The sequence below is a fragment of the Microcaecilia unicolor genome, chromosome 2 (genome assembly GCF_901765095.1).
Source record: "Microcaecilia unicolor chromosome 2, aMicUni1.1, whole genome shotgun sequence".
NCBI classification, from domain to species: domain Eukaryota; kingdom Metazoa; phylum Chordata; class Amphibia; order Gymnophiona; family Siphonopidae; genus Microcaecilia; species Microcaecilia unicolor.
This window is the reverse complement of record NC_044032.1, coordinates 385997402-386023976: the sequence shown is the minus strand read 5'-3', so window position 1 is coordinate 386023976 and position 26575 is coordinate 385997402.

Below are 26575 nucleotides of genomic sequence, written 5' to 3'. Positions count from 1 at the left end.
CTCCCCTTCTGTTTAATCTATTTTTGAGCCCACTGGCAGCCCTCACCCAGTCCTTCGGGATCTTGGCTTACTTTTATGCAGATGAAATTCTCATTTTATTTCTGATCACTCCATCCTCTCCCACGATTTTCACCCGTCAGTCTAGCACAATGGCTTTCTGATGATCAACTCATACTTAACACAGAAAAAACTGTTGTCTGCTGCTTTTCTGGCTTTACATCACTTCCATCCTCTCCTGTTAAATCAATCTCTCCAGTTTCCCATTTCCGTTAACTAGGGATAACTCTGGATTCCTCTCTCTTATTTTTACCCAATATTTAATAATTATCTAAACTCTGTTTCTTTACTTTCTGTCAGTTAAAGGGTATTCGTAATTTTTTCGATCATGATAGTTTCCATGAACTTCTTCTTTTCATTTTTACATCATGTTTGAAATACTGCAATATCATTTATGAAGGTTTACCTCGTTTTGCTATATAAAAAAATTACAAACTTTTCAGACTACTGCCATAAGATTACTTTGTCATGCCCATCATTCAGATCACTCTACACCACTCAACGCAAGCAGCATCCTCGGGCTGCGCAGGGTTCTGTCGACATGCACACTTGACTGGCACAGCCCTGAGCCATGTGTGTGTAGTTGTTCTCTGGCTGCAGGCTCCTTGATTGCTTTGCTTCCACCCACCTGGGTCTGCTCTTCCTCTGCCTGGCTTCCCTTGCTTCTCTCCTATTGGTCTTCCTGTTCCTCCTTCCCCTGTTCTTGTCCTATGGCTGTGCCCCTTCTCCCTGCTGATGTCAGACGCCAGCACTTTATCAGCTGAGCTCTCCCTAGACTCCTTGCTTCGGCTTCTACTTTGGTAGGTGTAACTTGCTCAGTAGTGTGCTTCTCCTCTACTTTGTTCTTTGTTGCTGACTTAGCCTGTACCTGGATTACTCTCGTGTCTGCTGCCTGCCTACTGGTTCTGCCTGTACCTGGATTACTCTTGTGTCTGCTGCCTGTCTACTGACCTTGCCTGTACCTGGATTACTCTCGTGTCTGCTGCCTGCCTACTGACTCTGCCTGTACCTGGATTACTCTTGTGTCTGCTGCCTGCCTACTGACTTTCGCCTGTACCTGGATTACTCTTGTGTCTGCTGCCTGCCTACTGACTTTCGCCTGTACCTGGATTACTCTTGTGTCTGCTGCCTGCCTACTGACTTTCGCCTGTACCTGGATTACTCTCAACCTGCTGCCTGCCTACTGACTCTGCCTGTACCTGGATCACTCTCTTGCCTGCTGCCTGCCTGGCCGTCACGTTCATCACCCCGCTTTCTGCTCCATCTCGCAAGCCCTGCAGGCCACCCGCACCTAGGGGCTCAACCTCTGGGGAACGGCGGTCAACACAGGTGAAACCCGGGGTTGTCCAGCCGCCAAGCAGAACCTGGTCCGAGTACCTGGCTCAGCAGTGCTCTACTTGGTAAAAGAACTTACATTATTGAAGCAACATCCCTGGTTACCTGTCGAATTTTGGATCACTTACAAAATTGTGTTACTAACTTTTAAGGCCCTTAGGATAGGTACTCCTGATTATCTTTCCCATCTCATTATTCCTTATTCACTGGCTAGAGTCCACTGTTTGGTAAACGATCGTCGTTCAGTTCTGCCAAGTCCAAAACTTGCTTACCTTGAATCAACCAGACTACACATGGAACAATCTTCCCATCTCACTTCGTAGTGAATTACCGCTTAAGACCATTAAAGCAAATCTTAAGGCCTGGCTGTATAGACAGGCTTTCAGGGAGACAGACTGACTTGGGCTGCCAATCAAAACATAGAGACTTTTATTTCTTTATTTTACCTCTATCTTTTATTGCTTTATTTTCTTTCTTTTGCCTCCCTTTGTGTGCTTCCCTCTTTTACCTATCATTAAGTGGAGTTCTTTTCTCTTTCAAATTTGATTTTTAGTCTGTTCTGCATTGGTAGCTAGAGCGGTCTAGCAAATTTAAATAAACTATAAACCTGACATGGATCAAGTTTTTGCTAAAGCCTATAGATTTGGTTTGTAACTGCATTTTTTAATGCTTAGTTTGCCACACGTCACATGCTTTGTTTAGTTGGCTTCTCTGTACGTTGACCTAAGATTTATATATTTGCTTTGTTTTTTTATTTTAATTGGCTTACTTGTGCATATAACTAGTTCCTTTCTGTGTTTATTTTTTTATGTATACAATTAATTTGTTTATTATGTTCACATATCAATTTGAATGTTTTCAGTCTCTCATAATTATATTTAAGTGTTTTCACTTTTATTTATTTATTTTTTTATGTGACCCTTCAACTGAATCATTTGGTCCTTTGGAATCCATGGCCATATCCTTGTTTCCTTCTGTTGTGAACCTTCCAGCAGCACTGTTCTGAGGCAACTTGCGTATCTGCTTTGCAGATCGTGAATGTATCTGTCAGTCCAACCACAGAAGGGGACCCTTATTAGCTATTTGTCTCACAGCTTATTGGGTATTGTATACCTGGAAACTGTAGTCTCTTACTTCTGGGAGTCAACAAAAATGGACTTTCCCATTAGCTATTGACTCAGATGGCTATGTTCTGAGAAAAGACACTGGACTTGACTATTGGTCTGAACAACCTTGGCACTTCTTATGTATGTATGTGTGAGGGGGTATATAGAACACTGCCCCTCACCCTTAAGAATAGTCCCTCAGGTAGTTCGAACCACCTTAAAATCCCTAGTCTCTCCCAGAGAGGAAGTGAGATGCAAGGGGTAGAGCTGAAACGACAGGAACCAGGAGCTATAAAAGGCAGTGCCAGTGTGGGGTTAAGAGGGCCCAAGAGTGGAAGAAGTGATCTCCAGCAAATGTCTTCTATGTACGCAGAACTGCCAAGGGGTCCCAACCACGCTCACTCTGCCTTGTCTCCACCCACTCTGGCTTGGCTCTGCCCACTCTGGCTTATGTCATCATGAATTTCTTTTGATATAGGCATCAGGGGCATAGCCAGACTTCGGCGGGAGGGGGTCCAGAGCCCGAGGTGAGGGGGCATGTTTTAGCCCCCCCTGGCGCCGCTGACCCCCCGCCATTGCTAACATCCCACCACCAACTTTGCCCCCTGCCATTGCCGAACCCCCCGCCACCAACTTTCCCCCCCCCGCCATTGCCAACCCCCCTGCCAACGACCCGACGACCCCCTCCTGCCGCCGCCTACTTTTGCTGGCGGGGGATCCCAACCCCCACCAGCCGAGCTGAGGTCCTCTTCTTCCCAATCCTGCGCAAGGCTTCATTCTAGTCTGACATCCTGCACGTTGTACGTGCAGGACGTCAGACTCACAGAAACAGAATGAAGCCTTGCAAGATGGCTTCATTTTGTTTCTGTGAGTCTGACGTCCTGCACATACAACGTGCAGGACGTCAGACTAGAACGAAGCCTTGTGCGGGATTGGGAAAAAGAGGACCTCGGCTCGGCTGGGTTGGGGTCCCCCGCCAGCAAAGGTAGGCGGCGGCTGGAGGAAAGGTCGTCGGGTCATCAGCAGGGGGGTCCAGGGGCAAATCTACGGGGGTCCAGGCCCCGTGGCCCCATACTGGCTACGACTCTGGTAGGCATAGGAAACATAAACAAAAAAAAAGATTTTAAATGCTCCCAGGTTTCAACCCAATTCATGTTTAATATGGTACATAAATTATATAAATAAGTAAATAAATAAATAAATAGAAACTCTGAATGTTGAACATCTGAGTCTCATAACATGATGTCTGTTTTAGAGACTGTCTACTTTGAGAAAAAAAAATCTCTGCACAAATATAACAGTGCTAGGGTGTCCCTATAACCAACCCCTCCAAATGACACACTGATTACAATTTCTAACAAATTACTACTCTACCTATGAAAAATTATTCTCTTATTATACTTCCTCTATGTACATCTGTATACTGCACAAGCCAGCAATGTTTGAAAATATAAGTGAGATAAATAAAAAAAAAAATGCTACCAACAGTATAGCAATGACAACATGGATGCAGCAGCTCAGAGGTTACCATTTGCTTACTTTGTTGAAGGAGAAATGGAGACCAACCATTGGCTACAATTTTCATCCTGACAGTCTCTGTCCATGATGCAGACTCTGCTCTGTGCAGCAACCGCAACAAAAAAAAAGCAAATGCGGGGTCGCAGCAGCCTTGAGGCATGCGCTGTTGCCTCTGCTGGTCCTCTGACCCCGTTGACATCAACTTCAAGTTCTGGGGGCAGAGGGCAGGCAGAACTGACAGTGCATGCCTGAAGGCAGTGCTGCGGCTCCGCGTTTGCTTTTTTTTCCCCCACCGCTGCTCCATTGCGAGAAGCAGCAGCTGCCGCGGTAAGAAAAACCAATTACATCTCAGCGGGAGACTTTCCTGCTTTGGCGGAAAGGCGGGAGATGGCCCGCCAAAGCGGGAGTCTCCTGTTGAATGCGGGAGACTTGGCAGGTCTGTGCACATCCAGCTACTAAGACCTGGCTGAGGTAAGCTAAACTTTTCATTTGGATATTTGTGAATCCAGTTCTGAGGTCTAGCTGGTCCAAAGAGAGTGAGAGAGAAGCTTTACAGACTGTGTTTGGGGTGTGGCAGTGACAGGCCTTGGACTGTGTTTGGGGTTCTGTCAGCCATAAGCGCATGTCAAGACTTTTCCCTCTGAACTAAAGAGACAGTATGATTATTGCTGTTTTATTGTAATTATTACAATGCTATCTGTCTTAAGTGGAAGGCTTATAAAAGAATAGATTGATATTTGTTTTATTATGTGATTGATTGGGTCTGATGTTTGTTTCTACATATTTCTTCTTGTGTATTTTATAAACCGCAATAAGTAAAACAAGAAAGGAAGACTTCAATGTGTTTACCTGTTTTAATATCAATTTATAAGCCATTTTTATAGAAAAAAGTTGAAAGATATATGCCAAATTACAGTAATTTGTTATAACATTGGATGGACTTTTAGAACATTTTGCAGGATATGATGCATGTTGAGATGGTTGCTTTTTAGCAGACTTGTGCCTGGTCAGATTTAAGTTAAGTTATGGGATGCTGCCTCTTGAGACATCTTTAAATATAATGAATTGTTCAAATATGTGTATATGTGGTTTAGTATTAGTAAGTGCTTGAAATAATTGAATTTAAAATATTTGAAGTGCCATTGATAATGCACAACATCTGGTGTATCTAAGTCATTATTTAACAGTAAGAGTATAACTAGGTGGCTCAGACCTGTATGTCTAGGAGAGGCGTAGCCATGATTGGGCTTTAGTTCATCCACTTTTGCCCCAGGTCCACCCAGATGTGGCTCACCCCAGCCACCTGTGTTCTGGCATCCCTCCCTCCCTTCCCTCCCCCTCCCATGGGTCTAGAATCTCTGCATCTCTCTCCCTTCCCATTCTCGGCAATGGCAGTGACTCATACAGGCCAGCTTTGGGGACTTTCCCTCGCAGCATCCTGCTTACGTGTTAACAAGAAGTTGCATCAGAGGAGGCAGGATGTGGCAGAGGTAAGGCCCTAGAGCCAGCCTGCATGAGGTGCTGATGGCTCCAATAAAGTAAGATAGAAGGACTGCAGGAAACAGGAAGATGCAGAAATGCCAGACCCGGGGGAGGGGAGAAGGAAGGGAAGGGAGAAAAATGTACCAGATCACGGGGATGAAGGGAAGAGGGGAGAGGGAGATACTGGACCCAGAGGAAGGTGCGAGAGAAAGGGAAGAGAAAAGTTGAGGAGCTGGATGGGGTGGGATTGGAGAGGAGAGAGACAGAGAGATACTGAACCACATGGGGGAAGAGAGAAGCTAGACATGAGGAGATACAGAGATACAAAGGGGAGATAATGTGCATAGAGGGGCATAGGGACAGGGACACATAGGAGATATGCTGGACATGGATGATACAAGGACTCAGAGGACCAATGCTTGATATTGGAGGAGTGGCCTAGTGGTTAGAGCACTGGTTTTGCAATCCAGAGGTGGCCGGTTCAAATCCTGCTGCTGCTCCTTGTGATCTTGGGCAAGTCACTTAACCATCCATTGCCTCAGGTACAAACTTAGATTGTGAGCCCTTCTGGGACAGAGAAATATCCAGTGTACCTGAATGTAACTCACCTTGAGCTACTACTGAAAAAGGTGTGAGCAAAATCTAAATAAATAAATAAATTGAGGTACAGAGGAATAATGCTGGATATGGGTGGGAGCATATGAACATGAAGGGGCAATGCTGGACAAGGGGAGGGAGATGGGTGCAAGATAAAATACAGGACATGGGGGAGGGTATTTGGACACAGGGGAAGATGCTGTACATGGGAAAAAAGGAACACAGAAGGGAGATGCTTGACATGAAAGGCATAGGGAAACAGTGGGATAATGCTAGGACACAAGGGGTAAGGATAGGGACAGAGAAGAGAAATGCTGGACTGTGGAAGATAGGCACACAGGGAAGGGAGATGGTGAACATGGGGAAAGTTAGGTAGGGACACAAAGAAGGGAGATGGATAGTGGACATGGAGAGAGAGGAAATGTCAAATGGACAGGAGACCCTGTCAAGAGAGATTAGAGATAGCAGAAGAAAGCAGAGACTGGGACCAATATGATTAGAAAAATAAAATGACCAGACAACAAAAGATATATAAAAAAATTATTTTGTGATAAGAATATGTCAGATTTTGGAATGCACATCTGCCAGAGATAATTTTAGAAATGGTTGGGGCCCAGGGCAGAAATCTGGGACGGGATCCCAAAGCCCTCTACCAGGTTGTGTTTTCTTCAGCTTCCAGCAAACTTGGAGCCCTCTTTAGCCAGGAGGCCAAGAGCAATTATCCGAGTTGCACCCCCCCCCCCTTAACACCATTCTTGACAAGTGCTATGTTTTGCATAGTGCAAGAGAAAATGTATCTCTTTCCATTTATCTGGTGTTTTACTATATGTAAGGTCTTGTTTCTAGGATTTTCAGCTTAATTTCTGTTTCTAGTTTGTGGTCACTTATTCTGCATTTGGTATTTGTGTTCTGTGTGTGACTGAGGCCAAGTACTCTATTAACATGAATTTTCTATATAGCATTCTGACTTGTTCACTTTTCCTGATAGATATATTTATTTGTTTAGATTTAGTTCACACCTTTTTCAGTAGTAACTCAAGGTGAGTTACATGCAGGTACACTAGCAGGCTTATTTTCAAAAGAGAAGGGCGCCCATCTTTCGACACAAATTGGAAGATGGGCGTCCTTCTCCCAGGGTCGCCCAAATTGGCATAATTGAAAGCCAATTTTGGGCGTCCTCAACTGCTTTCCTTCGCGGGAACGACCAAAGTACCCGGGGGCGTGTTGGAAGCATAGCGAAGGTGAGACTGGGGTGTGCTTAACACATGGGCGTCCTCGGCCAATAATGGAATAAAGAAGGGCGTCCCTGATGAGCACTTGGCTGACTTTACTTGGTCCATTTTTTCTTGTGACCAAGCCTCAAAAAGGTGCCTGAACTGACCAGATGACCACCGGAGGGAATCGGGGATGACCTCCCCTTACACCCCCAGTGGTCACTAACCCCCTCCCACCCTAAAAAAACTTAAAAAATATTTTTTGCCAGCCTCTATGCCAGCCTCAAATGTCATACCCAGCTCCCTGACAGCAGTATGCAGGTCCCTGGAGCAGTTTTTGTGGGTACTGCAGTGCACTTCAGGCAGGCGGACCCAGGCCCATCCCTCCCCACCTGTTACACTTGTGGTGGTAAATGTGAGCCCTCCAAAACCCACCAGAGACCCACTGTACCCACATCTAGGTGCCCCCCTTCATCCCTAAGGGCTATGGTAGTGGTGTACAGTTTTGGGGATTGGATTTTGGTGGGCTCAGCACCCAAGGTAAGGGAACTATGCACCTGGGAGCTTTTTCTGAAGTCCACTGCAGTGCCCCCTAGGGTGCCTGGTTGGTGTCCTGGCATGTCAGGGGGACCAGTGCACTACGAATGCTGGCTCCTCCCACGACCAAATGGCTTGGATTTGGTAGTTTCTGAGAAGGGCGTCCTCGGTTTCCATTATCGCCAAAAACCGGGGACGACCATCTCTAAGGACGATCATCTCTAAGGTCGACCTAAATGTTGAGATTTGGGCATCCCCGACTGTATTATCGAAACGAAAGATGGACACCCATCTTGTTTCGATAATACGGGTTTCCCCACCCCTTCGCGGGGACGTCCTGCAAGGACGCCCTCAGGAAAACTTGGGCGCCCCATTTGATTATGCCCCTCCACGTATTTCCCTGGCCCTGGAGGGCTCACAATCTAATTATTGTACTTGTGGTCAGGGCTTTTTCTGAGGGGGTACTGAGTACCGGCACCTTTTCCATTGTCAGCTAAAATTGACCCATGGACCCCAAGTTTTAATGAAAGAGCTCAGGCTCTACACACCAATTCTGCCTTTTCATCGATTCTGTGATTGGTTGCAGGGGGCCTTGCTATTGTGCGGTGCGTCCGTCAGTGATCACCTCACCCCTGAAGGGTGCCTAGCATTTGAGTACTGGCACCTTTTTTGCTAGTAAAAACACACTGAGTAAGGGGGTGGGGGTGGGTAGGGGTGGAGGGCAGAAAGTATAACTGAGTACTCCCTTTCCTCTTCTGCTGCTTCTGCTCCTCTCCTGATGGTTCTGGCTGCTCCCATAGCATGTAATGATATGGTTTGCAAAGATTAAGAAGATTAAAAATGTCAAGTATTTAAACCCTTAGGCATCTGGTGAATCACTTGTTTGGGGAGGCTGAAGCAGTGCATCTGTGTGCATGTGAGAGGAGGGGTACATGATCCCTAGACTGCACAGAATTTCTCTTTTCCATGTTTCCCCTTCCGTCTCTTGCTTTCTCCTCTCTGTGCCCAGTTGTGCAAGCTGATTGCTTAAGTTGGTGGTGCTTCAGAAATTTTGCTGCCTTGTGTGATTTAGAAACAAATTAAGCACATCCTAAATATTTAAGTAAGAGAGATAATGAGCTTCTAAGCTCATATATCCTTCTCCATTGAAGTGCATTAACTTTCTCAGAGCTATGCAGTTGTGAGAAAATTAATGATAAGGGGTGGCAAAGTGGTAAAGAAAAGGCTAGAATGTCAACCCTGCATCACAGGGCATTGTTTTAACTGTTTGGCACAGTGGCGTAGCCACAGGTGGGCCTGGGTGGGCCAGGGCCCACCTACTTAGGGCTTAGGCCCACCCAACAGTAGCACAAGTTTAGCGGTAGCTGGTGGGGATCCCAAACTCCACCAGCTGAAGACTTCCACCTAATGGTAACAAAATCGCTATTCTCAACGATACTGGAGCCTGCGCATGCTCAGTTTTCAGTACATGCCTTTGCAGACTGCCAAGGTGGAAAGAAGCATTTTCCTGCCAGCTTAGATATATATTTTTTTTTTTTGGGGGGGGGGGGGGGGGGGAGAGAACACTTGGTGCCCACCCACTTCTTGCCTAGGCCCACCCACAATCTGTTGTCTGGCTACGCCCCTGGTTTGATAGCCATTTCAACACAAAAAGATCATTTAGATAGTGATTGCTTACCTACCTTCATGACACATCAAACCTGTACAGACCAACATCCATGCTGCTCCCCAACACAAAAAGATTGCCCAGAACTCCTGTAAGTCTGCTGGAACCTCTCCCCCTCCCCCCACTCCAAAGTTTCTCTGATCTACCCATATGCCTCTCTAGGCAGAAAAAAAGGGTCTTTTACCTCCTTCTGCCTTCTCCATTATTGTCAAAATCATGTCTGCTCTATGCCACCTCCCACTGTCTACAATGCCAAAGGGTGAAGCAGTGCTGAGAAGGCACCAATTTGACAGTGATGGGCAAAATGGCAGGAGGAAGAAGCAGTTCAGGGAGGTTTTGCTCCTGAGGAAGGTTCGGGAATGTGTGACTCCGTCTGGGATTGAGAACTTCATGGGCAGGGCAGAATTGGGAAAAGAAGCAAAAATTGCACTGTATATACACAGCATCCTTCTCCAAGGCAAAAAATGGCAAAAATCATTTAAAAAGTATTGCTAAATTCTGTAGGATAGAATTAACATAATGAAAGTACTGGAGTCAGTTATTATACTTGGAATCAGCTCTTGCTGGGGTTGAGCAACACTTCAGATAGTCTGAGGGGATGGGGTCCCTCTCAGCTGCCTATGTATGTGTTTGTGTGCCCGCAACCTCGGAGTCATCTTTGACTCCTCCCTCTCCTTCTCTGCACATATCCAGCAGATAGCCAAGACCTGTCACAAAATTTGCCCTTTCCTCTCTCAGCACACCACCCGAACTCTCGTCCACTCTCTCATCACCTCTCACCTTGACTACTGCAACCTACTCCTCATTGGCCTCCCACTTAGCCATCTATCCCCCCTTCAATCCGTTCAGAACTCTGCTGCACATCTTATCTTCCGCCTCGACCGTTATGCTCATATCACCCCTCTCCTCAAGTCACTTCACTGGCTTCCGATCAGGTACCGCATTCAGTTCAAGCTTCTCCTGCTAACCTACAAATGCACTCAATCTGCAGCCCCTCATTACCTCTCTACCCTTATCTCCCCTTACACTTCTACCCGTAACCTCTGCTCACAGGACAAATCCCTCCTCTCTGTACCCTTCTCCACCACTGCCAATTCCAGGCTCCGCCCTTTCTGCCTTGCCTCTCCCTATGTTTGGAATAAACTTCCTGAGCCCATACGCCAAGCACCCTCCCTGTCCACCTTCAAATCCTTGCTCAAAGCCCACCTCTTCAATGTCGCCTTCTGCTCCTAACCATTCTACCTCTATTCAGGAAATCTAGACTGCTCCAATTTGATTGTATGCACATTTTGTCCATTAGATTGTAAGCTCCTATGAGCAGGGACTGTCCTTCTTTGTTAAACTGTACAGCACTGCGTAACTCTAGTAGCGCTTTAGAAGTGTTAAGTAGTAGTAGTAGTAATAGTAGTAGTAGTAGTAGTAGTAGTAGGGGGGCGGGGGCTCATTTCAGAGATATGGCCATAATCTAGTGGACATGTTAGGTCTTAAAAGAGTCCCTAGCGCTGCTATAGAAACAATTACAATTCACAACATTGTATCTTCTCTCACAGAAAAACATTCAACTACTGACAGACACTTTTGGGACATATGACTGCAACAGTGCACGTGGTACGAATGGCTTGTCTTCAAATGAGACACTTGGAGTTGCATGTGTATGCGTCCATGTGAGTTCTGGAGTCCTAGTCACATGCAACAATAGGAAACAGGAAAAGAACCCCTACGGTGAACCCAGACAGAGACAAGTAGATGACGACTAAATGAAATAACAGCAGAGATGGCATACTGATGGAGTGAAGTCTGAGACTTTGACTTCAGTATGTGTCCTACAAATGGCAAGGACAAATGAAGATCAAGTATACATATGTAAAATCGCATAAGGGTAGGATAAACTTATAGCATTGTACCTTATGCTATAAGTTTATCTTGTTGGGCAAACTGGATGGACCGTACAGGTCTTTATTTGACATCATCTTCTATGTTACTAGGCTGATGTGCATAAAATAAATTCAGCAGCCATGCTGTCAAGTAAACAAATGCATACACTTGCAGATGAACATTCAATTGTGCTGTTCTTCCCAGCAAGGGGTAGGCATAGCTGTGGGTGCTTGAGACCCTGTCAAAGATTAAACATGGAATAGAAAAAAGATGTGAATTGCCAAAGGCAATGTTGAGAAAAATAATTTATTCACCACATTATTTAAATTAGGCCCGACATGGCTGCGTTTCACCCTCCTAAAGGGCTGCGTCGGGGGCTAGCATATAATAACCCAGTGGTGCAGTAAAACCAATTCCACCTACTGGACTAAAATGACTCCTCTCTCATGAATTCACCACGAAATGCTGCTGCTGCTTCTCAGGCCGTGTCGGGCCTATTTTAAATAATGTGGTGAATAAATTATTTTTCTCAACATTGCCATTGGTGATTCACGTCTTTTTTCTATTCTGTGCTGAATCTTGAGAATCGCCTGCCGACTCTATACACTGTCCCGAGAGGAATCGAAGGTCATGCAAGCTTACATCCGGGAGAATCTCCAGAAAGGGTTCATTCGCCCCTCCACGTCCCCTGCCGGGGCAGGATTCTTTTTTGTGACCAAGAAAGATGGCTCCTTGAGGCCCTGCATTGACTACCGGGGCCTAAATGCCATCACCGTAAAGGACCGATATCCTCTGCCCCTTATTCCGGAGTTGTTTGATCGGCTGCAGGGGGCCCAGATCTTCACTAAATTGGACCTCCGTGGAGCCTACAACTTGGCACTTTGAATACCGGGTGATGCCCTTTGGCCTGTGCAACGCTCCAGCGGTGTTCCAGAGGTTCATAAACTTCGCCTTGAAGACCTGCTTTATGCTACGGTAATTGTATACCTTGATGACATCCTGATCTTTTCCAAAGATCCCCAGGAGCATGTGGCCCACGTTCGGACCGTCCTCCAGCGCTTGCGGCAGTATCGCTTGTTTGCCAAACTCAGCAAATGCTCATTTCATCAGCAGACTCTGCCTTTTCTGGGACATATTCTTTTACCTGGGGGTCTGCGAATGGATCCAGACAAACTCCGCGCTATCCGGGAGTGGCCCCAACCCCAAGGCCTGAAGGCGCTGCAACGGTTCCTGGGGTTTGCTAATTACTACCTTCAATTCATTCCCCATTATTCTCAATTGACAGCTCCGCTGACAGCGCTCACTAAGAAGCATGCGGATGTTCGGAACTGGCCGGCCGAGGCGCAAACGGCATTCAGTCAGTTGAAGAAAGCTTTTGAATCCGCTCCCATCCTTCAGGCCCCAGATCCAGACAAACCTTTTGTGGTAGAGGTGGACGCCTCTGCTTTGGGCACCGGGCAGTCCTCTCTCAAGTTAACGCCAAGGGCCGGCGTCAACCTTGCTTCTTCTTCTCCCAAAAGTTTTCCCCAGCGGAACGCAATTATACTGTAGGAGACAGAGAATTGCTAGCTTTGAAGTTAGCCCTGCAAGAGTGGAGACATCTGCTGGAAGGGGCAGAGCATCGATTTACAGTGATCACGGACCACAAGAATCTCTTGTATCTGCAAGAGGCCCAAAGGCTGAATCCGCGGCAAGCCCGCTGGTCGTTGTTCTTCGCCAGGTTCCGGTTTCAACTTGTGTTCCGGTCGGCTGCGTAGAATACCCCTGCGGACTCCCTCTCCAGAGCCTTCGAAGTTCCAGAGGATATTGAGGAACCTCATCCTATGTTGGATCCGGCCTGTCTCTGTGCGGCCTCCGCAGGATCGGGAAAAAGTAATGGTTTGGGGACATTCATCTGTATGGGCCGGACACTTTGGGTTTCAAAAAACCCTCCGTCTGATTTCTCGACAGTACCGATGGCCTCGTATGAACCAAGATATCCTTCAGTTTGTCACGACCTGCCCTACCTGTGCCCGGACCAAGTCGGTGGTGGGGCGCCCCTGGAGGGATCTGCAGCCCTTGCCCATTCCTGCAGCCCCCTGGGAGGAATTGTCTATGGATTTCATTACGGATCTTCCCCGCTCCCAGGGGCACACTGTGATTTGGGTGGTGGTAGACTGGTTCTCCCGTATGCTTCCGGGGCTTCCGTCGGCAGCACTGTTAGCCCAACAGTTCATCCAGCACATTTTCCGGCTCCATGGGCTACCAGTCAGGATCATCAGTGACCGAGGAGCCCAGTTCACTTCATGATTCTGTAGAGCCCTGTGTTCCGCCCTGGGGGTTGTTACCCATTTCTCCTCTGCCTACCATCCTCAGACCAACGGGATGGTTGAGAGGATTAATCAAACGTTGAAGGGGTTCTTGTGGGCTTTTGTCAACAGGCGGCAAGACAACTGGGCATCCCTTCTCCCGTGGGCCGAGTTCGCCTATAGCCACAGTGAACACTCTGCCTCTGGGCAATCTCCATTCTTCATGGTATATGGACAACATCCGCGGCTTCCTCCACCCATCCCCTCTGAGTCCTCTACGCCCATGGTTACTCAAACCCTTGCTGACCTGCGGGAAGTCTGGAATATGGCCCGAGAGCAACTACAGAAAGCAGCCACCAGGTATAAGTCATTTGCAGACCGACGCCGGGGCAAAAGGTATGGCTGAGTACCAAATACCTGAGGCTCCGGGTGCCCTCTCGGAGGTCGGGGCCACGGTACATTGGACCATTTGTAATCCAGTCTCGGATCGGAGCTGTGACATACCGCCTGCGGCTACCTAGTACTCTACGGATCCATAATGCCTTCCATGTTTCTCTGCTGAAGGTCTTTCGGGGGTCTAAGTGGCATCCACAGAGTAAAGAGTCAGTTGTTCCAGAGGCTGACCCCGATCTCGAGTACGAGATTGAAGAGATCATAGACTCCAAGAGGCAACGGGGGAAGCTGCTCTACCTGTTATCATGGAAGCATTTCGGTCCCGAGGACAATTCCTGGGAGCCGGCTACCAATGTACATGCCCCGGAGTTGGTACGGGCCTTCCATGATCGCTATCCTCAAAAACCAGGACCCAGGAGGAAGGGGGCATCTGGGGGGGATACTGTCACATCCGTCGCTCCCTCCGGCTGCTCCTCCGCGGGAAGCAGGAGCCGGCGTCCATCATGGTGAGGGCCGGCTTTCTTGAAGCCGCAGCGGAGAACCGGGGCTCGCCGCAGCGATAGCCGCCCAGTCCGGGGCCGAGGCCGTGGGCCAGCGATCACGGCTGCCGGACTCTCGATCGCCGGCTATGGGGTCCGTGCTTGCGCCAGTGGGGAGAATGGCGCCGAGACGCGATGGCCGGCATCTCCTTCACTTTCGGGCGCGGGAACCCGAAGCTCCGCCTCAGAGGAGTTAGATTGGGAGGCCAGTGCTGTAGTCCCGCCTGGGAGGTCGGACAGAGCCAATCAGAAGGATTCTATCGGTAATCGGGTTCTGATTGGCCGGCTATGTTGGCTGGGGCTGGGCGGTTGAATGCTGATAGTATTTAAGGAGCGGGCCTGAGATAGGACATTGCTTCAGGTTCTGTTTCCCGAGGCCAGTCTCCGTTTGTTCTAGTTCTCAGTTGGTTTCCTTGCTCTACTGGTTTTGACTTTTGGACTGTTCCTGGTTTACTCTGCTAGCCGCCTGCCTTGACCTTTTGCCTGATTCAGACTACGCTGTGAGCTGCCTGCCCTGACCTGTTGCCTGTTTTTGGACTCCTCCGTTTTCCACCTGCCCTCTTCGCTCCTGGTTCCAGTCTGGGTCAGTTCGTCAACCCTGCGGTTCCAGAAGTCCCGTTGGCCGCCTGCAGCTGGGGGCTCAACCCTTGGTGAACGGCGGTCGCCGCGGGTGAAGACTTGGGGTTGCACGGCTGTCCTTTGAGGTCCTTCGGGGCTTTGTGGGACCTAAGGGCTCACCTTCCTTTCAGACAAGACACCACCTCAGTAATAGTTTGATAAATATCAAATCAAATCAAAACCTTAACCCATACATATACGCAGATGACGTAATGATCTACATTCCATTTAAACAAGATCTAAAGGAAATTTCCAATGACATCAACCAAAGCCTCAACATCATGCACACATGGGCGGACGCATTCAAGTTGAAACTCAATGCATAAAAAACCCAATGCCTAATACTCACCTCACAATACAACACGAACAAATTCACCACCATTGAAACACCAAAACTGAATCTTTCAGTTTCGGACACTGTAAAAATTCTTGGGGTTACCATTGACCGACACCTCACACTTGAGAGTCACATGAAAAACATAACCAAGAAGATGTTCTACTCAATGTGGAAACTAAAAAGAGTAAGACCTTTTTTCCCAAGAACTGTCTTCCGCAACCTGGTACAATCAATGGTATTCAGTCATCTAGACTACTGCAATGCACTCTACGCTGGCTGCAAAGAACAAATAACCAAGAAACTTCAGACAGCCCAAAATACGGCAGCTAGACTCATATTCAGTAAAACAAAATACCAAAGCGCCAAACCTCTACGAGAAAAACTGCACTGGCTCCCACTCAAAGAACGTATCACGTTCAAAATTTGCACCTTAGTTCACAAAATCATTCACGGAGAAGCACCAGCCTACATGACAGATCTGATAGACTTACCACCCAGGAATGCTAAAAAATCATCCCGTACATTTCTTAATCTTCACTTCCCAAATTGTAAAGGTCTTAAATACAAACTAATGCATGCGTCAACCTTTTCCTACCTGAGCACACAATTCTGGAATGCGTTGCCACGAAACCTAAAAACGACCTATGAACAAGTTAACTTCCGAAGTCTACTGAAGACCCACCTCTTCAACATGGCATACAACAATGATCAACAAACATGAACTCTATACATATATCCAGAAATGCCCCAATCATATTTGCTTGTGAAACTACTATCATCTTTTTTTTTCTCAGTATCATGTCACCCCAAAAAATCTTTTGTTATTACTAAATGTACATTCTCCTTAATTCTTATACTTCTCCTATATATCTCTTATTATGGTTGTTTGTTAAGATACTACCATGTTATATCATTATCATGTACCAAAACACTTCTGCCATTACTAAATGTACACTTCCTTATGTATTCCTACTATTCATGATGTATTGTAAGCCACATTGAGCCTGCAAAGAGGTGGGATAATGTGGGATACAAATACAACAAATAAATAAATAAATAAATAAGGCAGCAAGGGCGAGTGGTGAATGAATGTTGATGGATGTGAATGCAGTTAGATGACGTATGTCACCTGTTTTTGTAACAATGTAATTGGTGATAATAAAAGCAAAAGGTTTTGGTATATTACCGGAGTTTTTATTGTTATGCCACCTCAGTAAGGCCAACACACAATCTCTCCACTGCAAAACGCTATACACAAACTTGTGCAAAAACACATTCATATCCTTAATGAACCATAACACCACGAATTCCAAGGACAGGACGAGCTACAACCTTATGCGTGAAAAGGCAGATCTGTAATTACACAAGGCTCTAAAACACCAATACACTACCGCATGAAAAAAAGCAAAACAAAAAGGGCTGCAAATACTACACGCTAGCAGAATACTGCACCTTGATCACACATGAAAAACACATGACACAACAGACATGACACAAGGAACTAGAAATCAAAAAATATGAAGGCAAAATACTGAACTGGAAAGTTAACTCAAGAAGTCAGACTCAGCATGCAGCAATACCAGAAAAATTGAAACTTACATGCAAAATATCACTGATGCACACTACACTCTTAGTGCATCTTCATGTATATAAGAAACCTATGTATTTATCCTATACCTTTTTGAATGCCATCATTGTTTTCAACCCCAACACTTCCACGCATCCACCACCTTCTCTGTGAAAAAAAGTCTTTCCTGATTTTGCTTTAGGTTTGCCTCCTTTCAACTTCATTTCATGCCCTCTAGTTCTATAGCCCCTCTGTTTTTGGAAAATGTTTTCTTAATTCTTCCTTACTATCTTTCATTGTATAAATTCAAAGTGTATGGCCTGTTTTCAGCTCACAACATCAGAATTCCAAGTTATGAAGAAAAAAAACCTGTAGACTCCCTGGCATGCTAAAATAGTCACACCTTAGCCAGTACATTCCCTCATTCTAGGTTAACAGTGTTGAAATCTGCCTTTGAACTGTGTTAGTCTTACATGCACCATTGTACCTGGTATAATTTTATCAGCTTTCACTTATATCTATTCTCCCTATCTTCCTATATGGGGTGGGGTGGGAGAGAACACCACACACACACAAAACCCACAGTATTTCTTTTTAAAACACCGGGCAGATTTCACTCCAATTGATGTAAAACTGATTTTCAGATGATTGCCACTTTGAGAGAACTGACCTTTCTCTGCAGCACTGGAAGTTTTCTTCAGAGGACTGCATGGAGTCTAATTTTAAACCTTTGTTTTGTACAGCTTGCTGTGTTTTGAGTGAACGGCGACGGCTGCGCAGGGGAGTGGAAGCAGAGATTTACCAAATGGCTTCCTTCCTTACAGTGGACTAGACAGGAGCCAGCACTTCCACGGGTGGGCGGGCGGACGAGCGATCGGGGGTTGTAAAAGCAGCAAGTAGGCACGCTCATCTACCGCTTCCCTGCCCTCTCTGTGTCCCGCCTTCCTCTGATGTCATTTCCTTTCAGGCAGGATGCTGAGAGGGCAGGGAAGCAGACGGAGACGAGTGTTCCTGCTTGTTGCTTTTACTACTGGCGCCCCGCCTGCCAGTTCGCCAAAGCGACTTCGGGTAAGTCGTCGTCGTTTGGGGGGGCAATGCCGACGCGCCAACACGGTAAGGTTTTTTAAAAAAAATACAACTCGACGGTGCCCTTGAAGGCAGGCACCCCCCTGCGGCACTTACCCCGCTTACCGTGTTGGCACAGCCCTGACTGCATGTCTCCTATGCAACCTCCAGCCTACTCAATACAATGGACTCAACTTTTCAAAATGATTGGGGGTGCTCAACTCAGCATATATTCTATAAGGAACCAACTAGTTTTAGGAGGCAGGAACACACATAAATTACTTTATGGAGGAGCAGCCTAATGGTTAGTGCAGCGGGCCTGAGAACCAGGTTCAGTTCTCACTGCAGCTTCTTGTGACTCTGGGCAAGTCACTTAACCCTCCAGTGCCCCAGGTACAAAATAAGTACCTGTAGATAATATGTAAACCACTTTGATTGTAACCACAGAAAGGTGATATATCAAATCCCATCCCCCTTCTCCCTTTATAGAATGCCAACTTGCAGAAAAGCATTCACCATGTTTTGATAGCATTCACTATTCTATAACTTAAGCATGCTCTTGCTGTCATCTAGGTGTGAGCATTTATTCCAGAGACTGTACCTTAAATGTAAGCATATTTTCTGCCACTTGCATTAGTGTTCGGTAAAGAAAAGTAGGCACCTATTTTTCTTTATAGAATAAGCTTGAAATAGGCACCCGCATATTCTCTTATGTTAGATACAGTGTTATAAAATTACCCTTATGATTTAGAAGGATATGGTGGTGGAGCACAGTATCAACATCTAGGTCTTTCCTGCTCACCAGACATAGATGTGGAGGGCCATAATCGAACGTGAACGCCCATCTCCATAGGCGTCTATCTCCGAGAACGGGTTCGTGAAGGGGCGGGACAAACCATATTTTCGAAAAAATGGGCGTCCATCTTTTTTCCGATAATACGGTTTGTGCCAGCCAAATGCATTGGATTTGTGCGGTTTTGAGCTGGGCGGTTTCGTTTTTCAGCGATAATGGAAACCAAAGGCGCCCAGCTCAAAAACAACCAAATCCAAGGCATTGGGTTGTGGGAGGGGCCAGGATTCGTAGTGCACTGGTCCCCCTGACATGCCAGGACACCAACCAGGCACCCTAGGGGGCACTTGTAACAATTAAAAAAACAAAGCAAACTACCTCTGAAGTCCATAGCTCCCTTCCCTTGGGTGCTGAACCCCCCAAATTCCCCCCCAAAACCCACTCCCCACAACTCTACACCATTACCATAGCACTTATGGTTGAAGGGGGGCACCTAGATGTGGGTACAGTGGGTTTTGGGAGCGGTTTGGAGTGCTCCCATTTACCACCACAAGTGTAACAGGTAGGGGGGAGGGCCTGGTTCCACCTTGCTGACGTCCACTGCACCCACTAACAACTGCTCCAGGGACCTGCATACTGCTGTGATGGAGCTGGGGATGGCATTTGAAGCTGGCATACAGGCTGGAAAAAAAAGTTGTTAAAGTTGTTTTTTTTTTGGTGGGAGGGGTTTAGTGACTACTGGGGGAGTCAGGGGTGGTCATCCCCGATTCCCTCCGGTGGTCATCTGGTCATTTAGGGCACTTTTTGGGGACTTGTTCATGAAAAAAAAGGGTCCAAAAAAAGTGACCCAATTTCGCTCTAAAAACGCCTTTCTTTTTTCGATTATTGGCCGAGGGCGCCCATCTCTCCTCGGCCAATAAACACGCCACAGTCCTGCCTTCACCACGCCTCCGACATGCCCCTGTCAACTTTGCCCATTTCCATGACAGATTGCAGTTGAAGACGCCCAAAATCGGCTTTCGATTATACTGATTTGGGCGCCCATGGGAGAAAGATGCCCATCTCCCGATTTGGGTCGAAATATGGGCGTCTTTCTCTTTCGAAAATAAGGCTGATAATCAATCATCTTTTTCAAATATAACAGGCAGGCATCCCAAGTATCTTGGATCAAAAGCCTGAGATCTAATCCTAATCAATGTAATCTCTTTTTGTCCAAGGATCTTAATATTTCTAGACTGATTAGATCTAAGGGCTCACATGGGCTGATAGCAATCAAGCTTTACAATTAAATAGGAAGGACCAATATCATAAATATTTAAACATTAGATGTAAAAACTTAAATTGAATATGTAATCCCATCAGAAGCCAATGTAGGAACACCAGCAATGGTGTAACCCTCTCCTATCTATCATTCTGTTTAACCACCTTTACTGCCAGTATTGACATCTTCTGCACTTTAATGTAGCTTCTTTAGAAGACCTAAATAAATTACACTGCAGTAATTCAATTGACTCAGCACTACCAATTGTATCACTGTATTAAAGTTCTGGGACATGAAAAACGGATGCTACTGTTGGACCAACCTTGACTTACACCATACTTTCTTTACCACTATGGCTGCCTGAGGCTCCACTGATAAAACAGAATCCATAGGTAATATGGGTAGGTGTATCTCCTCTGTGATTCCTTCCTCATCATTCCAAAAGGTAAGTTCTCCTTTGGTGTATATTCCATGCTGCTCTGCCTCTGAACTCATCTCTTAAGACTGGTCTTCTAAATGTTCATTCTAACTGCCATAAAACTCAACTCATACATGATCTCCTTGTGGCTCATGTGGTTATCTGATTCAGACATTCTATTTCTTGAGCAGTCTTGCCTGCTTGAATACCAATTCTTTTTCTCTCATCGTATATATAAATGTAGAGGTGAATTGGCTTAGCCTTTTCTCCTTCTCTTGATATTGCCTATTTACATCCTTACTCCTCCCCTATCTTAGAGGGTATGTCTTTTCAGGTTCCTACATTCCCATCTATCCCCACTTTTTTTTTTTTTTTGCTCTTCTACCTCCCACCTCTGGTTACCCACACTTTGCTTCAAGCACTATAGACTCATCATCACTGATTCTTCTCAGTGATTTTACTGTTCATGTCTCTGATCCTACTGATCCTATATCAAATGACTTTCATACCTTTTAGTTTGATTCTAACTTAATTCAGCATGTCCTGGCACCCACTCACCCCTCTGGGAATACTCTAGACCTGGTGATTTCTTGCCCTCTCCCCTCTCCTCTGAATATCTCCATTTCCCCAATCCCTTGGCCTGATCACTTTTCTCTTCTTTCACTGTCCAATTTTGCCTTCCTGAACTCTGCATCTTTTGCCACCACTGAGACAATACAGGAAGTTAGGTGGCCTTAAGCCTGAACATTTTGTAGCCTGTTGTGCTCCTTTCCCCACAAGTTTTGAATCACTAACTCTTGATGTACAGATCTCAACTTGGAATTCACATATCTACAGCCTTGGATATATCTTCTTCCAAACGCACACTGAAGGTGCATCATCGACATTCTTATCCCTTATATCATTCTGGCAATAGGCTCCTTATAAGACAATTGTGTCAGCTTGAATGAAAATGGTGTAAATCCCAGCTCCCATCACATTTACACTTTAAAGTCATCACCTGCCATTATAGGCATTCTATCACAATGGCAAACAAAGAATACTTTGCCTCTCTTAGAAGAGATCCAAATTCTTCCTGATTTTACACAATTCTCCATCAGGTGACTAATTCCTCACAAAAATGTCCATTTACTTATACATTGCAAGTGAATGACTTTGCTTTGACTTTAATTAAGAAAATACTAACCGGTCAATATTCAGCCTGCGGTGGTCAGTGCTTTATATATATTTTTTTAAATGCTCACCACCAATAGCAGAATTATCCCCAGATATTCAAAGCTGGGTACCAGATAATTTGTGATGTGCTAGTGTCATGGTCTCAAGCTCAAAACAAAGAGTCACGGACTCTGGAACAACGTGAGCGCTTGGCTTACTGTTGTTGAGCGACAGCAAGAGGCAAACCCCCCCCCCCCCAACCAGGACTGGACTAACAAGCAAGGATGGAGCTGGATTCTGGAATGGACTTGGCTTGGCTGGAACTGGATGCTGGAATGGACTTGGCTAGGCAGGAACCAGATGCTGGAACAGACTTGGCTTGGCAGGCAGTGCTGGAACAGACAGGACTGGAGCTGAAGATGTAGGCAGATGATGCTGGAACAACAGAATTCAGGATACTCAAGCAGGATTCAGGATTCTCAAACAGGCTTGGCTGGAACAGGATTCAGGATGCTGAAGCAGGATTCAGGATTCTCAAACAAACAGGATTCAGGATTCTCACACAAGGTTGGCTGGAACAGGATTCAGGATGCTCAAGCAAACAGGATTCAGGATTCTCACACAAGCTTGGCTGGAACAGGATTCAGGATTCTCAAACAAACAGGATTCAGGATTCTCACACAAGGTTGGCTGGAACAGGATTCAGGATGCTCAAGCAAACAGGATTCAGGATTCTCACACAAGCTTGGCTGGAACAGGATTCAGGATTCTCAAACAAACAGGATTCAGGATTCTCAAGCAGGGTCAGAACTAAAGCTAAAGACAAACAGGGCAGACACAAAGCTGACCCACACAGACAAAAAACAGAACTAAGGCTAACCCTAGCACACAGACAAACAGAGAAGAACAAAAGCAGAAGTGCACACAGGCACCCTAAACAAGAAATCAAGACAGAAGTGCCCACGGGCACACAGACTATGAACACGGCAACAAGAAATCAAGACAGAAGTGCCCACGGGCACACAGACTAGAACAAGGCAGAAGTGCTACACTGCACATGGACTAACCTGGAGACCTTTGGCATTGCAAAGGCCCTGAATGAAAGTCCACCACTTCCTTATAAACAGGACAGAGGCAGGAAATACACTGAACACCAAAGTGAGGCTTGAAACACACAGGAAAGAAACAACAATGCAGACAGGAGCCAGCTCAGAAGCTGACCATCGGGACATAAGGTGAGTCAAAGAAGGGGAGTTGGACCATATTGTGGATGGGTAGGAGGGAGAGGGGCACATCCATATCTTCGGCCATTACCCGGTTATGTGTGTGCAAGCCAATATTCATTGCCAGCACCTGCACAGCTAAGTGACCAAAGTCAGGACTGCTATTTATGCAGTCCTGTTTGGTCAATTAGCAATGTGGGTACTGACCCTGAATATTTTTGTCACCTGCCTAGCTGCTGACTTATCCCCGACTCCGCCTCTGAAATGCTTCTCTTCTGCCCACTTTAGAAATGGACAGTTTGTGCTGATATTCAGCAGTAATGCCCAGTTAAGTGCCACTGAATATTGGCAGTTGGCTTGCAGAACACAATTTAAGCAGCCCAGATCCTCTCCTGCTCACTGAAATCGTTTTGAATATTGACCAGGGTGTGAATTATTTTCATGCGAATTTTTAAATGTTAAATAGTAGAGTTTTTTAAACCACTGATATAGATTCTTCTCAGATCATGTATGAGTCTTGAATGGTAAGAGACACAGAAAATGGAGTTTGCAGGCAATGGTTTGCAGGCAATGGATTTAAATGTATTAAGAATAAAATAGTTGCATCAAGACAATATTGGAACTGAGAAAAATTGGGAGAAAATGGATACAAGATGAATGCCATCTGCAAAATAGAAGGCTGAGTTCCCTAGGGATTGTATCAGTGGGAAGAGGATTAATGAATATGTTAAAAAGAAGTGGGGCTAGAACTGAATCCTGAGGAACACTACAGGCTAAAGACTTAGGGGTAGATGTAGAAGAAGGATGTGTGACTGAGAAAGAGCAATCTGAGAGGAATGAATTAAACCATTGCAGAACTTGACCAGTAACACAAATGTCATGCAGCCAAGTTAAGAGAATGGCCCACAAGATGAAAGGCTGATGTCAAATCCAATGAGACCACCAGGGCTATCTGCCCTTTACCAAGAATATCATGGAGCTCGTTTAGTAGGCCTGTACTCAATGTCCCAGGTGAAACCCAAGCTGATGGGGTTGGAGAATCCTGAAATTTTCTACATGTTGAAGGAGTTGAATGAATACAGCCTTCTCAAGAAGTTTGGCTAGAAAGATGAGATTGGAAACACATCTGTAGTTGATAAGCATGCAAGGAGACATCAAGTGAAGATTTCTTGAGAAGGAGTTGAACAATGGCTTGCTTTCAAGTAGTGGATACCTCTCCTGTCTGTAGGCCAAGTTTCAGCTTTGATAAGGCTATTGGCGAAAGCCCAAGGGAAGGAGTACAAATTCAGGAGGATGGAAAAAGATCAAGCAAACACATTGTGGGCTGAGAGGAGTATAGAAGCTTAGAGAAAGCAACATTACTAAGAGGATAAAAGAGGATCAAGGGTGAGACAGGATCGCAGATTTAGAAGGTGATAATGAAGCAAAGTCTGGTGGTTGAGAAGAAGTAAATTGAGGTTGACCAATGGGTGATGGGAAAGCAGGAGGAGAGATGGACAAAGGAGGAACAGAGAGAGAAAGTGAAAAGGAATGACCTAAGGGAGTTTTTAGCTAAAGTAATTGGTGAATGAAGTAGCAAGTAAAGTGTATGGAATGGATTGGGGATGGCAAAAGTAATTTTTAATTTATTGTGTTGATCATTATGGCTGTTTTACTGAATAATCTATTTTTTCTTCTTTTTCTTCCTTCCCCTTTTCCCTTCCTTCTTTTTCCCCTATCTCCCCTTCCCCTTCCCCTCCCTCCCCTTTCCCCTCCCCTCTTCCTTCCATTTCTCTTCCCTTTCCCCTGGTGTTACTTCCCCCACTTTTTTCCCTCTCTTGTCTTTTTTTTCCTTTTCTCTTCAGTTTTGTTTTGTTTGGTGGGTTTTTTTTTTATTTGATAGACATATATTTGTATTTATTGACAATGGGGATATTGTTCTTATATTCATATTGATGGATCACCGTTGGATGAGTTTTACCTGTTTATTGAGGTGATTCATGCTGACTGTTAATATCGGTGTCACGAAGATTGTGTGACCACCTTAGGTACAACAATTACTTGTGTATTTAGAGTTTCCATATTTCACATTTTCAATTCATTCTTTACATTTTAGAATTGAATTGTATAAATGTAAAGACTATTGTTAGTATTCCTTTATTGAATACATTTGATCAGTGTCTTCTGTAAGTTTTTTTTTACTGTTCTTGGGTTTTGTGAGAATATTATGCATACTCATGTTTTTTCTTTATCATTTACTGAATGATTTTCATTATTATTTTTATTGTGCTTCCCATATTTTTTGATTTCTATTCCGGCATATTGTGAAAATGATGAGACTATTGTGAAGATGAAGCTCCCACCTCAGGATCCCAGGTCCCTCTTTCACTCAGGATGAGCTGGTTCTCAGTATGCAGATTTTATGCAAATTAGTATCCTACCCCTTTCTACTCGGGGTGACCTGGTTCTCAAAAAGGCAAACATAGTCAGGTCTTATCAACAGGATTTTTCTCATACAAATCTTTATTCCCGCCTCTGGGGCACACTTCTTTTAGCTTAAAACACTTCTTCTTGCACAGTTCAAACCCAACAGATTTCTTCCCCCTGAGCCCTCTCACACCGGCATTTGGGCTCAGTACTAACTCAGTCCTGGACACACAGTCCCTCCTTGTAGCACACAGCTCTAGACACACAGTCTTTTCATCTTGGACACCCAGTCCCTCTTTGAACACACAGTTCTTATACTTGATACTCTAGGGCCTTCTTACCCCAGCCAGCTTCCTTCTTGGTAACACACAGTTCTAGACACACAGTCCTAAGGGCACAGCCAGTACTTCTCATGGGGATCCTTCTGCTTCAGCTACCAGCCCTCCTCTGCAGCTGCTAGCTCTCCTCTCTCCCTCACACTCTGGTGGGGTCTTAAGTGGTTAATGGCTAAACAGGACCCAGCCCATAACCTGCTGCACCTGTTTCTATCTCCAGGACTCTCCTCGGTCCTAGTGACCTCCTGCTATACATCCCTTACTGGCTCCCTTTAGTGACTCACCCAGCCCTTCTCCCTGGACATTTTAGGGGAACAGCGCCCTCTAGGGGCCTAACCAGGGTAGGACAGCCTCTTCCTTCTCACAATATGTAGGATTTCACCTATACTTTTACGTTATTTTATTCTTTATCATATTTATATGTATTTGTTATATTTTATTTTTATGCTTTTATGATATGTATATATGAGTCATATTTATTTATGCTTATAATATTTTACATTAAGGGGCATAATCGAACGGGGCACCCAAGTTTTCCTGAGGACGTCCTTGCTGGACGTCCCAGCAAAGGGGCAGGGAAGCCCGTATTATCGAAACAAGTTGGGCGTCCATCTTTCGTTTCGATAATATGGTCAGGGACGCCCAAATCTCAACATTTAGGTCGACCTTAGAGATGGTCATCCTTAGAGATGGTCATCCCCGGTTTTTGGCGATAATGGAAACCGAGGACGCCCATCTCAGAAATGACCAAATCCAAGCCATTTGGTCGTGGGAGGAGCCAGCATTCGTAGTG